Here is a 16,054-nt window from a genome sequence, read left to right as displayed (position 1 = left end):
CTCAAGATTATCTTTTAAAATAAATTAATAAGTTTTCATAATGTCTGTGTTTTCAAAAAACTATTGACATAAAATTGTGTATAATATTATTCTCTTCTAGTGACCTATGTTTCCTTTTTCCCTTGCGAGTATTATATATGAATACCTCCCTCAATTTTATTGTTTTCTTATAAGAAGTTTACTTATATTGTTAATATTTTCAGGTAATTAGTTTTGATCTTTTGTATTGATTTTTGCTTTTTTACTTACTTTATTATCTTATCTTATGGATTATTGAGTTTAACATTTACATGTATTTACAATCTTTCATGTATTTTATCTATTTTATTATACATATTTATATAGCAATGTTCAACTCTACATACAGAGTTTGCTACATCCTTCAACTTGAACTACAGTACTTTTATTAACTTGTATAGACATATTTATTATTCTGATTTTTGACAAAACCCTTTCTGGACATTTGGGATATACCAATGTTAAGAACAAAAACAACCATGAAGATTACAGTATTTTGGGGAGGGTGGGGAAAGAATAAAAAAAAGATGACATTCAATGCAACAAGAAGAGCTAACCATCCTAAAGACATATGCACCCAATACAGGAGCACCCAGATTCATAAAGCAAGTTCTTAGAGACATACAAAGAGACTTAGACTCCGACACAATAATAGTGAGAGACTTTAACTTCCCACTGTCAATGTTACACAGATCAATGAGATTAAATTACCAAGGATATCCAGAACTTGAACTCAGCTTTGGACCAAGAGGGCCTAATAGATACATACAGAACTCTCCACCCCAAATCAACAGATTATATATTCTTCTCAGCACCACATCGAACTTATCCTAAAATTGACCACAGAATTGGAAGTGAAACACTCCTCAGCAAAAGTAAAAGAGCAGAAATCACAACAAACTGTCTCTCAGACCATAGTACAATAAAATTAGAACTCAGGATTAAGAAACTCACTCAAAAACTGCACAGCTACATGGAAACTGAACAACCTGCTCCTGAATGACTACTGGGTACATAACAAAATGAAGGCAGAAATAAAGATGTTCTTTGAAAACAATGAGAACAAGACACAATGTACCAGAATCTCTGGGACACATTTAAAGCAGTCTGTAGAGGGAAATTTATAGCACTAAATGTCCACAAGAGAATGGAGGAAAGATCTAAAGTCGACATCCTAATATCACAATTAAACGAACTAGAGAAGCAACAGCAAACAAATTCAAAAGCTAGCAGAAGACAAGAAATAACTAAGATCATAGCAGAACTGAAGGAGATAAAGACACAAAAAAATCCCTTCAAAAGATCAATGAATCCAGGAGCTGGTTTTTTGAAAAGGAAAAGATCAACAAAATTGTTAGACCACCAGCCAGACTAATAAAGAAGAAAAGAGAGAAGAATCAAATGGATGCAATAAAAAATGATAAAGGAGATATCACCACTGATCCCACAGAAATAGAAACTAGCATCAGAGAATACTATAAACACCTCTACACAAATAAACTAGAAAATCTAGAAGAAATGGATAAATTCCTGGACACATGCCCCTCCTGAAGACTAAACCAGGAAGAAGTTGAATCTCTGAATAGACCAACAACAGGTTTTGAAATTGAGGCAATAATTAATAGCCTACAAAGCAAAAAGAGTCCGGGACCAGACAGATTCACAGCTGAATTCTACCAGAGATACAAAGAGGAGCTGGTACCATTCCTTCTGAACATATTCCAGTCAATAGAAAAAGAGAGAATCCTCCCTAACTCATTTTATGAGGCCAGCATCATCCTGATACCAAAGCCTGACAGAGTTACAACAAAAAAAGAAAATTTTAGACCAATATCCCTGATGAACAGTGATGCAAAAATCCCCAATAAAATACTAGCAAACCGAATCCAGCAGCACATCAAAAAGCTTATCCACCACAATCAAGCTGGCTTCATCCCTGGGATGCAAGGCTGGTTCCACATATGCAAATCAGTAAATGTAATCCATCACATAAACAGAGTCAAAGACAAAAACCACATGATTATCTCCATAGATGCAGAAAACGCCTTCAACAAAATTTAACAGCCGTCATGCTAAAAATTCTCAATAAACTAGATAATGATGGAACGTATCTCAAAATAATAAGAGCTATTTATGACAAACGCGCAGCCAATATCATACCGAATGAGCAAAAGTTGGAAGCATTCCCTTTGAAAACTGACACAAGACAAGGATGCCCTCTCTTACCACTCTTATTCAACATAGTATTGGAAGTTCTTGCCAGGGAAATCAGGGAAGAGAAAGAAATAAACATATTCAATTAGGAAAAGAGGAAGTCAAACTGTCTCTATTTGCAGATGACGTGATTGTATATGTAGAAAATCCCATCATCTCAGCCCAAAATCTCTTTAAGCTGATTAGCAACTTCAGCAAAGTCTTAGTATACAAAATCAATGTGCAAAAATCACAAGTATTCCTATACACCAATAACAGACAAGCAGAGAGCCAAATCATGAATGAACTCCCACTCACAATTACTACAAAGAGAATAAAATATTTAGGAATCCAACTTACAAGGGATATGAAGCCCCTCTTCAAGGAGAACTACAAACCACTGCTCAATGAAATAAAAGAGGACACAAACAAATGGAAGAACATTCCATGCTCATGGATAGGAAGAATTAATATATTGAAAATGACCACACTGCCCAAAGTAATTTATAGATTTAATGCTATACCCATCAAGCTACAATTGACTTTCTTCACAGAATTGGAAAAACCTTCTTTAAAGTTCATATGGAACCAAAAAAGAGCCTGCATTGCCAAGACAACCCTAAGCAAAAAGAACAAAGCTGGAGGCATCACGCTACATGACTTCAAATTATACTACAAGGCTACAGTAACCTAAACAGCATGGTACTGGTACCAAAACAGAGATATAGACTAATGGAACAGAACAGAGGTCTCAGAAATAACACCACACATCTACAACCATCTGATCTTTGACAAACCTGAGAAAAACAAGAAAAGGGGAAAGGATTCCCTATTTAATACATGGTGCTGGGAAAACTAGCTAGCCATATGTAGAAAGCTGAAACTTGATCCCTTCCTTACACCTTATATAAAAATTAATTCAAGCTGGATTAAAGACTTAAATATAAGATCTAAAACCATAAAACCCCTAGAAGAAAATCTAGGCAATACCATTCAGGTCATAGGCATGTGCAAAGACTTCATGACTAAAACACCAAAAACAATGACAACAAAAGCCAAAATAGACAAATGGGACCTAATTATACTAAAGCGCTTCTGCACAGTAAAAGAAACTATCAGCAGAGTGAATAGGCAACTCACAGATTGGGAGAAAAATTTTGCAATCTATCCATCTGACAAAAGGCTAATATCCAGAATCTACAAAATACTTAAACAAATTTACAAGAAAAGGACGAACAACCCCATCAAGAAAATGGGCAAAGGATATGAACAGACCCTTCTCAAAGGAAGACATTTATGCAGCCAACAAACTTATGAAAAAATGCTCTACATCACTGATCATTAGAGAAATGCAAAACAAAACCACAATGAGATACAATCTCACACCATTTAGAATGGCAATCATTAAAAAGTGAGGAAACAACAGATGCTGGAGAAGTTGTGGAGAAATAGGAATGCTTTTTCACTGTTCTTGGGAGTGTAGGCTAGTTCAACCATTGTTGAAGACAATGTGGTGATTCCTCAAGGATGTAGAATCAGAAATGCCATTTGACTCAGCAATCCCGTTACTCAGTATGTTCCCAAAGGATTATAAATCATTCTAGTATAAAGACACATGCACACATATGTTTATTGCAGCATTGTTCACAATAGCAAAGTCTTGGAATCAACCCCAATGCTCAATGATAGACTGAATAAAGAAAATGTGGCATATATACACCATGCATTACTATGCAGCCATACAAAAGGATGAGTTCATGTCCTTTCCAGAGACATGGTTGAAACTGGAAACCATCATTCTCAGCAAAATAACACAAGAAGAGAAAGTCCAACACCATATGATCTCACCTCATAAGTGGAAGTTGAACAATGAGAACACATGGACACAGAGAGAGGAACATCACACACCGGGGCCTGTCAAGGTGTGAGGGACTGGTGCAGGGATAGCATTAGGAGATATACCTAATGTAAATGACGAGTTAATGGGTGCAGCAAACCAACATGGCACATGTATACATATGTAACAAACCTGTACGTTGTGCACACGTACCCCAGAACTTAAAGTATGATTAATAAAAAATAAATAAAAAAGAAAAATAACTAGAAAAACTAAAAAAGATGATCTTTAAAAAAGACAATTTCATGTTATGTTAAAAAGGGGTGGGTGCTATGGAAAATACAAAACACAGATCAGGCTTAAGTAATAGTGGAAGGGCCAGGAAGTAGTGGCACATGCAATATCAAATAGGAAATTTAGGCTACTCCTCTCTGGAAATATGAAATTTGAACAAAGATTTGAAGAAGGTAAAATAGTCAAAGGGATATATGACTCACATGTATAAATAATAAAACTAGATGTTGTTAAGTGCAGATTAAAGGGAGGCAGAGAAGAATCGATGACGTCTTGAGAGATAATGGTGGCTCTAAATAGATGGTAACTATAACAGTGTTGAGCCTACCTTGAATATATTTTAAAAGTATGAAAGATAGGATTTGCTAATGTTTTATATACGAGGTGACAAAGAAAGAGTAGATAATTGTGACTCTAAAATTTTTGGCCATCCATGGAGCAAAGGTGGACTTTAAATGTAACAAGAAAATATTTTGAATTCAGTTTTTTATCGTTGAGTATGAGAAATGTTTTATCCATCTAACTTAAAATGTGCAGTAAATAGATCTATGTTTAGAGTTCAAGGGAAGCCTGGGCTGCTGAAACACATTTTGAATTTGTGAACACAGAGATGGCATATAAAATTATTAGAATAGATGGGATCACCACAGGGAAAAGCATAGATGGCAAAGAGGACCCAAAAGAGGAGCTGGAAAGAATTCCAACAGAAGTTTGGGTAGAAAAAAATATACCACCGTAAAACACTTGGAAAGAACAATCAATAAGATGAGAGCAAAACCAAGAAGGTCTGGTGTTCTGGAAAGAAAGTGAAGAAAGTACATCAAGGAAGGAGTGATCATTTGTATCAAAGGTCATGAAAACTCTAAAATGTGAAATGTGTAAATGTAAATAAAGTGACCATTCGATTAAGCAATGAAAGATTAGTGTTAACCCTCACAGGTTTTTTTTTGTTTTGCTTTGTTTTTTAGAAGAGTGCACTGATGTCATCTAGAGCCTTAGACCCAACAAAAGAGTGAAAGATAAGGCTAAGTTAGTGAGAATCAATAATTAAAAATCGTGATTGTGAGTGAGCTAGTAGAAAGAAGCTGATGATTAAAGAACAGGATATGTCACATTTAATTATAGAACTATTACAATAATTGCAATCATAATGTTTATGGTGAATCATGTGAATAAAGAGGATGAAGTAGGGAAATAGGAAAAAATCATTTATAGGAACGGAGTTCAAGGAACTGAATGGTTAGGATTTTGAAACTGTTATTTCTTTGTATTGAAACTTCCATGATTGTTTAGTGATATTTGAGAAAGTGACAGTGGGACAGCAGCTACAATCAGAAAATGAAGGGTGAGGCTGAGCACTATGGTTCATGCCTGTAATCTCAGTGTTCTCAGAGCCTGAGGCAAATGCATAACTTGAAGCCATGAGTTTGAAAACAGCCTGGGCATCACAGCAAGACCAATCTCTACAATTTGTTTTTTAATTAACTGGGCATGGTGGCATATGTCTGCATTCCCAACTACTGAGGAGGATGAGCTGAGAGGATGGCTTGAGTTCAGGAGTTCAAGGCTGCAGTGAGCTATGATCATGCTACTGCACTCTAGCAGTAGCAAGACATGGTCTAATAAAAATAAAAATAAACTAAAAAGGAAATTAAAAAATGATGTCCTGGGGATACTCGGATGATAACATAATGAGGTGTAGTAGTTGATACAGTGTGTTAACCCGAGATTCAAAGCTGAAGATTTTTGGAAAGATGGTTGTATTATTTATATTTTGCTGTAAAATCAATACATTAACAAAATTAGCAGCTTAAAATCACAGCAAATATTTATTATCTGAGAGTGTCTCCTGGTGAGAAAATTGAGCACTTTGCTGAATACTTCTGCCTTGGGAACACTCTCACAATGTTGCAATCTTTATGAGCTATGACTGGTCATCAGTTTCTTTACTGAGCCTTTGAGATTTACTTCTCAGGTTGCTCATTCATAGGGTTCACAAGTTGATTCTGGTGACTGAAGGGAGGTCTGTTCCTCAACACATGGACTTCTCTCTAAGGGTAGTGGAGTATCCTCAGAACACTGCAGCCAGATTCAGAGCAAGTGATTCCAGAGAAAGACAGACAGAAGAGCAATGTCTTTTATGACCTACGCACAGTCACTCATCACCCACAATAATGTATTGGTTACCATTGATGCCTTATTCAATATGGGAGGAAATACCCAAAAGTGTGGTTGCTAGGACATGAGAATTACTGGAGATGATCCTTGAGTATGGCTACTAAAAAGGTGGAAATGGAATCAAAATATTATGCTAGAAATAAAAAATATATATATATCTAGTTGACTTCCAGGCAGAATGATATGAGAGCTTTGAGAAAAATAAAAGTAAAGTCACCACTGTGAGGGAAAAAAAAGCCATCAATGAGAGACACTGCAAGATACTTTATCCACTAATTAATATGTATTGGTGAACAGCTGGTCTGCAATTTGAGCAAAAGAATGAAGTACTCATATAATGTGTTGATGATGGCAGCTGGCGGCTCATGGGGAGTGGCCACTGTGAAGATGCTGGATATAGTGGGGCCAATGCAGCCATGGTTGCAAGGTCTGCATGGCTGGCAGGAGCCAGGAACAGGCAGTTTCCCTGCCACCTACTGAACTGGCAAGATGGGAGCCCAGTGATCCCAGGTGCAGCTGCAGCCACCCCTCCATGCTCTGGACCCAGGCATTTCTGAGTTCTCAGAAACACAGAAATCCCCCCTCCCACTACAGATTCGGAAGTGTCTGCTCCAGCTCCCTTGCCTCTCCCAGCTCCAAGGTCCTGCACTGGTGTGGAACAAAGTTGTAGCCGAGCCCAGGCACTGTCTTGACCCGACCGAGTGAGCCACGACTCAGGGTGGCATTGACATGAGGGCACCCACCCTGCCACCCTGGTGCCCTATGGACTTTGTACGCTGGCAAGCATGGGAGTGAGGCTGGGGGCCTGAGGATGGCTCAGCATGAACCTGTAGGCACCCCTCAGCATAGACAGGCTGAGTGCCACAGACAACATGTCGATGGTAGGAAGCAGACAGATTCCTGGGAGGAAGAAAGGAGCAGGTGCCCAGTGAGACCCCACTTTCAAGCCAGGGTTGACCTGAAGCTTGGGGGACAGGCTGCCAATTCCAGGAGGAGTCTGGCTGGGTGTGAGAAATTATGGTGCTTTTCCCAGGTGGCCCATGGCTTCCCCTGGACCAATCGGCATGCACTTTCTCCCTTTTGAGACTATAAAAGACATGTACTCAGCCAGACTCACACATATGTTAGGGCTATCAGCTGCAGAAAGGAGCTACCCACTTTGGGTCTCCTGAGAGCTGTTCTGTCACTCAATGAAGCTCTTCACCACCTTGCTCACCCTCCAGTTGTCTGCACACCTCATTCTTCCTGGATGTGGGACAATAACTCAGGATCCACCCAATGGTGGAGCTGAAAGAACTGAACACAAACACGGCCGAAACACAAACCCTTCCCCACCCCCACTGCTCCCTGACTCACCACGTTGCAGGCAACACGAGGAGAGAAGAGCTACAGCCCTTTGGAGAGTCCAGACCTATGGTGACCCTGACCCAGGGCTGTCACTTTCATTGGTGCTCTGTGGTTCCTGGACTCTCCAAGCTTCTGAGTGCCACCATGTTCCTGGTGCCTGTGATGGAATCTGCTTATGGTACACCTGGTCCAGCCAAAGCCTCACACAAAGCTGGCATCTGTACCGGTGCCTGGAGCTTCCCACCCCACCACAGCCGGCATACCTGGTTGTGCACAGTAGCCGGATCCTGTACTCACTCACTTAACCCTATCCGCTCTGTGCCTGGCTTGCCCTTGGCAGTCATGGGATCTGGGCTGGTAGTGTGAGTGGAGCACAGGCTGCCAGCCTGAATGGGTGGAATAAGACCATCAGCTCGAGCAAAACTGGAGCCAAGGTGCCACCCGCCACAGAGGTTTCCAGCTGGAAAAGCAACACCCTAAGGATCCTGTGACTTAGACAATACAAACAATTTTATGTTTAACAAGATTTTAAACATAACTGTTACACATAACAGTGAAAATCAGTGATAGAGTGAAGGAATGTGAGAAGACAAGACTGCAAAAGGAAAAATAGTAGGGATGCACAAAGCTTTGTTGGGATTAGGATGTGGAGATCCAGTGGCAACCTGACAGCCTGAGGGGTCTTTTTGTGACTAACATAAACAAAGGCATAATAAGAGTAGTCTCAGTAGATTCATTGCAGAGTTGTGGCAAGACTTTGAGTACTACGGGATAGGACATGGTGAGTTTCTGGAGTTTTCTCTAAGTCCATCATAGGTGGAAGTCCAAGGAAAAGGAAGATGCAACTCACGGTACTCAGACTTCTCTTAGATGAAAGGTTTTGAGTTTCAGGGAGATGTGTATAATCCCAGGGGTCTCTAGTAGGAGGGTTTCTATTATACCCATGTGTGGGTCTCTGCTTCAACCCTGAAGATAGCATTTAAGGAAAAAACAGAAAAAAAAAAACAGTCTTTTTTAGTCCAATTATTTTGTAATCACTATTGTTATTTCACTTTACATAGAATATATCACTGGGAGTGTATATTTTTAAGTTCCCCAAAATATTAGAGAATTGTAAAAAATGTTCATTCCAGATTTTTAATTGTATAACATTCAGTATTAAGAAAGTAATTTGTATAGTGGTGACTATTATTATTATTATTTCTTATAACTTTGTCATTTTGTGTCCGGACACATAATCCACTTCTGAAAAGAGTTAATACATTTGGTGATGGCTATGGAGTTATTATTAACATGTGGCTATGCATACATATCACGTATACATCCACACAAATTATGTATTATATGTAATAACATATTTTATACCTAATATAACATTATATGTAATATGCATTTAAACTATCTGTTTACTCTTTAATTCATGTTGTAAATAATTGGTTTTCTACTGCTGATTTGTTTTGACAAAAATTCGAATATTATCTTAGATATACTTTAATTACTTAAATTATAAAATTCATGCTTTATCATTTATTATAATATTTTATAGAAGGTCTGAAGCAATGAATGCCTTTTAATTTTTTCTATTTTTTGTGAATGCTTTTTATATCTTGGTAGATTGTTCTCTATATATTAGATGCTATCCTTCTTTATGCCCAATCATACTATTCTACTGAAATTCATGTATTTTTATATGTCATCTTTCTTTTATAGAATTATCTTGTGTCTTGTTTTGCTATTCCTCAATTCTATACCTGTCTAAATCATTATGGTTTAGGGGAGGCTCTGAAATAGTATAAAGCTGTGAGTTTTAAAAATATTAACACAATTTATAAGTCTTTAAATAATTGATTTAATAACTTTGCATTGATTATGATTACTAATATATTTGGAGTTATTTATATTATTTCTGTGGCATTTTATATTGACTCTGTTTCCCTTTTGTTTTTTCTTTTTCTCCTTTATGTTAGGTGAGTGGTTCTCAAGTGAGGCTGTTTTTGGTTATCACAGTACTCCCAACAGGCAGAGAGGTAATACTGGCATCAGTTGGGTAGAGGCTAGAGATAATATTCAACATCTTTCAATGAATAGGACAACCCCACACAACCAAGAGATTTCCTGCCCCGAATGTCCATATGTGAAGGTTAAGAAACCATCTTCTAAATATGTGTCTTCTTTATTCTATTCATTTCTCTTAATTTATTAACATGGAGTAGACTTTTTATTTATATTATTTCACTGGTAACATAAAAACAATTTTCAGAAGAAACTGAGTTAATAGATATCTTTATTCTCCTATACTGCTAAGAAATCATCATCTGAAGATATTAAAATTTAATTCAGCAATTTATCTCATTTTTATATGGTTTTTAAATTTTTGGTTCTACCTGATTTTTAATCACCCAGCACTAAGTTATTGCCGATATTCATAGAGATAGCTATATATGTGTGTGTGTGTGTGTGTGTGTGTGTGTGTGTGTATATATATACATACATATTCATATGTTTTATCATTTTATCATTTTATTTACTTATATCCTCTTTCTTCCCTGTTTCTTCTTTCCTTATTGCTGAGGTAGATCTATTAGTAGCTCTTTCAGTAGAGATAGATGGATGGCAATTTTTATATTCATAGTAATTTCTCTTTAGCACTTTGAGTCTCTTATTTTACTATCTTCTGGGACCTGTGATACATGTATTATTCCTTCACAAGTAAATTGTTATTTATCACTAATGACTTTAAAAATATATTTTTTACTTACTAGCAGTAATTTTGATACAGGGTGTCTCAGTATGGATCCGATTTTGTTTACCCTGCTTGAGACCCGTTGTACGTGTTGTTATTGTTGTTTAATTGGATAATCAATTAAGTCAGATCTAGAAAATTATTGATATTGTCTTCTTAAAAAAATCCTTCTTCAAATTGTATCTTACTTTCTAAATGGATTGTTAGAAACATAATAAAACTTGTTGTATCCCTGTACTTCAAATTATATTTCATATCTTTCTTCTAGTATCTGCAGAATTGTAACATGTTTCTGGGTACATAATTTACATCACCAACTTTTTCCTCACATTTTTTGAACTTTTAATTCTCCATTAATTGTTTCTTTCTTCCAAAGTTCATGATTTTGGAAATTATAAAGCTGGAACTTCTGGTTTTGGCTTCATCATATATGCCTATTTTAATTTTTGTAATGTTCCCTTTGTTCTTGATGGATTTTTAAAAATTATTTTGACACTTTTCAACTCACAGTCAGAAAATGGCTTCTGAACAATATTCAGCCTTATATACACATTATAGCGGGGAATAAGATTATTAAACTTCACACTCTGAAGGTGGTCTATCTTTTAAAAGTATTATGTTGCAATTCCAAACCCATTGTGGCACCAAGACCAAACATAGAAAAAGGGAGCTGTGGTTTATCACAGTAATCTCTTTCAGAAACAGAGACCCAAGAACTATGCAGGCACTTAGAGAAGTGGGTGTAAGTTGCAATGGCTACAGTGTGGCAGCCATGTAAGTGTTCAGATCTCTCCTAAAACCTTTTATAGGAAGCATAGCTGCCCATCAGCCTCCCACTGCTGCCCATATTGGTTCTATTACAGCAATCAGATGAAGGCTCCGCTTTCACTAGACTGCCCTTAGCCAAAGACCAAATACGGTATGAAATACTAGAATTATCCAATTCTGTGCCCAGTTCAGGACTTTTTCAAAGGGCAGTCTATCAGTCTAACCAAAACTTTCTCAGAACTGGGTTGTAGACACAGTCTTTTCCTACCTAGTTTTTCCTTTTACAATTGTCAGACTTAGCCAGGATCTGAAGGCCCTTTACACTTATTCCAGCCCCATGCCTGGCTCCCTGCTTATTTCTTGGAGTGTGTAAAGGCAGTTTTATTTCATTTTTGGAAATGTTATCCATGAGATTTTGGTCTTCTATATATTTTCTCTAAATGGATTTTCAAAGACCCCAAATCTAAACCGTTCCTGTCACAAGGTCCTTAGGGTGTCACTTTTCCATCCAGAAACTTCTGTGGCCAATGGCACTTTTACTTGAGTTTTCTTTGGTCTTGCTGGACTCGTTCCACCCACTGAGCCTGGCTGGCAGTGTTCTGCTTGTGCTACTGGCCTGGATGCCATGGCTGCCAAGAGTGAGCCAGACACAGAGTGGTGAGGAGTGTGTGAGTGAGTGCAAGGTCTGGCCACTGCACACAGCCAGGTGTGCTGGCTGTGGCAGCGTGGAAAACTCCAGGTGCTGCCACAGACACCAGTTCTGTGAAAGGGTGCAGCCGGACCAGGTGTACCACAAGTGATTCCACTGTAGGAACCAGGGAACATGGTGGCACCTGGAAACTTACAGACACCAGGAACTGCAGAGCCACAAATAAGGTGTCATAGCTTTGGCTTGAGGTGCCCCTAGTTCTGGGATCCCCAAATAGCTGAAGCTCTTCTCTCCCCATCACTTGCAATGTGGTGAGCAGGGGGTGTGTTTCAGCCCTGTTTGTGTTACAGCTCTTTCAGTGTTGCCATTGGGAGAATCCTGAGTTCTTGTCCCACATCCAGGAAGAATGAAGTATGTGGAAAACTGGAAGATGAGCAATGTGGAGAGGAGCTTCATTGAGTGACAGAGCAACTCTCAGGAGACCTGAAATGGGTAGCTCCTTTCTGCATGCAGGTCCTGACAAGTGTCCAGCTGTCAGTGGAGACGCAACCCACAGTGGGTAGCTTCTTTCTGCAGGCAGGTGATTTCAAAGAGTCAAGGAGACCCAAAGTGGGTAACTCCTTCCAGCAGCTGGTAATCCCAACCTCTGTGCGAATCAAGCTATGTCTTGGGTTTTTATGGGTTCAAAAGGGAGGAAGTGTGTGCTGATTGGTCTGTAGACAACCTTGAGTGGGCCTGGAAAGTTCACCATAAGTTTTCACTCCAAGTAGCAGACTCCACCTGAAACTGGTATCCTGGCTTCCAGGCTTCAGGCCATCACTGACTTGAAAGTGGGATTTCACTAGGGACCCACCTCTTTCCATCCAGGAATCTCTGTCTGCCTTCCATCATCAACATGTCTTCTGTGGAGTCCAGGCTTCCCGTGCTGATAGGTGCCCACAGATCTGCTCTGAGCCACCCTCAGCACTGCAGTCCTCCTCCTACGCTCTTCGGTATTCAATGTTCGAAAGGGATTGAGGCAGTGGCAGGTCAGCTGGTGCATCAACGCTGTCCCAATTGCATGCACACCAGGCCAGATAGCAACAGCACCTAGGCTCAACTACAACTTTGCTCCATACTGGAGTGAGTGCCAGGAGTGGAGAGAGGCCAGGGAGTGGGAGAAGGCACTTCCAAGTCTATGGAGGCAGGGGGAATTCCTGAGCCTCCAAGAGTGCAAGGATGCCCAGGTTCAGAGTAGTGACTGGGCAGCTGCAACTGCGCCCAGGAGCGCAGGGCTCCTCCCTCACCAACTTGGTAGAGAGCATGGCTCCTTCCTGTTCCTAGCCCCCACCAGCTCCAAGGAGCACACAGCCCTGGTGTTGCCTCCCCTTCTGCAGCCAGCATCCTCACAGTGGCCACTCCAGACGAGTCATCACCACCATCACTATCACTGCTATCTTATCCCCCAAATTCAAACAATGAATGTTTACCAGAGAAGATCTTATTTTTTATTAGCTATATTAATTATATAATAGACTTGTTCTAAACAAATATTGAGGTGTATAAATCTATAAGTTATTTAGTAATTATAGAGAAAATACAGGAAATGTGTATCCTAGAAAATTACTTCTAAGCATAGATATAAGCAAATAAAAGAGAAACTGGGTTTGATAAAGTTGATTGTATAATTGCAAGAATATCAATAACTTTACTGTGTTAACAGGATTTATATATATATATATATAATTTATGTGTGTGTGTGTGTGTATATATATATATCATTTGTTAGACAAATTTGTCAGAGCTGATAGTAAAAGTATAGGTTAGATGGCAACCTGAATGAGTCTGTGCCAGGCTGCTTGAAGGTGCCCGGCACAGGTGGGAATCCCAGCCAACTGTCCTCAGACGTGTGGCTCCATTAGGTAGGCAATGGAGCTGGAGCTGGAGCTGCTGCTACATGAGGCTCTTGAGAACATGGAGGTGACACGGAGCTCCAGGCGGGAGCTGTGGGAGGCACAGAGGCAGATCAAAGAGTGCATCACAGACAAAGGATGTTCTCAGACAGCATTTTGATGATTTAAAGGGAGCCCTTGGGAGCTGTTGGATGAGCGATTGGTAACCCTTTAGCAAGAGGTGGACATCATTGAATAGGAGACCGTTAAACCATTAGATGACTGCCAGAGGCTCATAGAACACGGAGTCAACACTGCAGAGGACTTAGTCTGAGTAGGTGAGATTGCCATGGTTGGTAGTGTAGAAGAGAATGAGAAACTGTGTAGCTTTACCAAAAAGGTCTCACACATTCAGTTGGACAGCTTACCAGAAGCGCATTTACTGGTTGATATGCTTTGTTTACATGCTCAGTTGGATGACTCAATTCTTATAATAAAAGACCATGTTTCTAAGCATGGAACAGTAGCATCTCTCCCACCAGTACAGATAGAAGAACTGATACAGAAACCTGGAGTCATCACAGTAGGATGGTGTAAGGTGGATGATGATTTTACAGCCCAAGATTATAGGCTACAGTTTTGTAAATGTACTTTAAATCATTTTGAGGATGTGTATGTAGGTTCTGAAACTCAATTCAGAGTATTGCAAGTAGACTCCAATGTTGATTATCAGTTCAAAGTCTGCATCTGAGGAGATGGTCAACAGGAGTGGAGCCCCTGAAGTGTCCCCCAGATAGGTCATTCCACATTGGTGCCTCATGAATGGACAGCTGGTTTTGAGGGGTACAGTCTGAAAGTCGAGGTAATGTTGCATTCTGGAATGACTCTGAATCCTCAGGTATTCTCTACTCTAGAACTCCAACTTATTTCTGTGGGCAGACATTGACATTCAGAGTTGAAACTGTGGGACATAAGAGACAGTACAGGGGTGTTTGCAGAAAAACAGAATGGATATGACTGTCTGCAGCAGGATCAAGCTATGTGTATGAGTATAAATGGTGACGTTTTTGCAAATGGAAAAGAAATGACTAATGAGTTAACTTCAGTTACTTCTGGGTCCACTGTCACTTTTGACATTGAAACTGTCACTCTAGGAACCACCAATAATGATGAAAGCAGGAACTTCAAGCTTTGGGTAACGATTAGCTCAAATAACAGAGAAGTGGTTTTTAATTAGTCACTAGATCAATCTTGTGGTTCTCTTTACTTGGGATGCTCATTTTTCTATCCTGGATAGAAAATATTAGTGTTTTAGATGTTTGGGTTCTTGGCTTTGGTTTTCAGGGTTTAACGTAGCTGCTCTTCAGCCCAGTTTAGTTTTAATTGTTTTTTCAAAAAGTAGTTACATTCACCTTTCACTTAAACTGTCGGAAATGGACAATGTTTACTGAATTCCTTTCATAATTTTTTTTAAAAAGAGACTTGAATGTTGGGGAAAATCTTATAATTCAGTCAATTTTATTTTTAGCATATTGTTAACTAAAATATCACCTCATAATGGAAATCAAATTTACTTTAGGAGTATGAGAAGATACAGAAAGTTCTACACCCTTCCACTGCGTTTCTTAAAGTTTGTTATTAGACTAGGAAAACAATATAATATTATTTTGTAAACCATCATGAAAGATCCAAGTCCATGTAAATCTTTAGAATAAAACAAGAGAAATATACCAGATAGTAGAAGTTATGTGATATACATTCACTCATATGCTGTCCGCCTGAATTTATTGGCAATACTCTCCATGTTCAGGTATTTATAAGGAGTGTTGACTTTTATCCCATCTTCAATAATTTTTAAGTTCTCAAACATTCTAATGTTTGCACTTTTTAAATGCCTGAGCAAATGTCTATTATAGGCAAGTATTATCTTTTGTTCTTTTATTGCAATTCGATTTAAGATACACTACACTATTTCATAGGGTCAAACTACCTATGGAAGTAGTATGCACAGCAGTGTTCACCATTAGACAACTGTATGTATGTAATATGCACATGTTTGTATCTAGCCTTTGACATAATTTTACTTTTTTAGAGTGTGAATTGCAGTCCAGTTTAATGTCAGTTTGATAAATGGTCTCTTAGCCGACCAAAAAAAA

General features: G+C 38.8%; 1 pseudogene; it reads left to right on the top strand.

Annotated features, from left to right (window-relative positions):
• Nucleotides 1-13,929: 13,929 nt before the first annotated feature.
• Nucleotides 13,930-15,213, top strand: LOC108516644 (cytokine receptor-like factor 3 pseudogene; annotated as a pseudogene).
• Nucleotides 15,214-16,054: the final 841 nt, after the last annotated feature.

Source organism: Rhinopithecus bieti, unplaced genomic scaffold, assembly GCF_001698545.2.
Source record: "Rhinopithecus bieti isolate Rb0 unplaced genomic scaffold, ASM169854v2 scaffold_1930, whole genome shotgun sequence".
Taxonomy (NCBI): Eukaryota; Metazoa; Chordata; class Mammalia; order Primates; family Cercopithecidae; genus Rhinopithecus; species Rhinopithecus bieti.
This window is presented reverse-complemented; position numbering and strand designations above follow the sequence as displayed.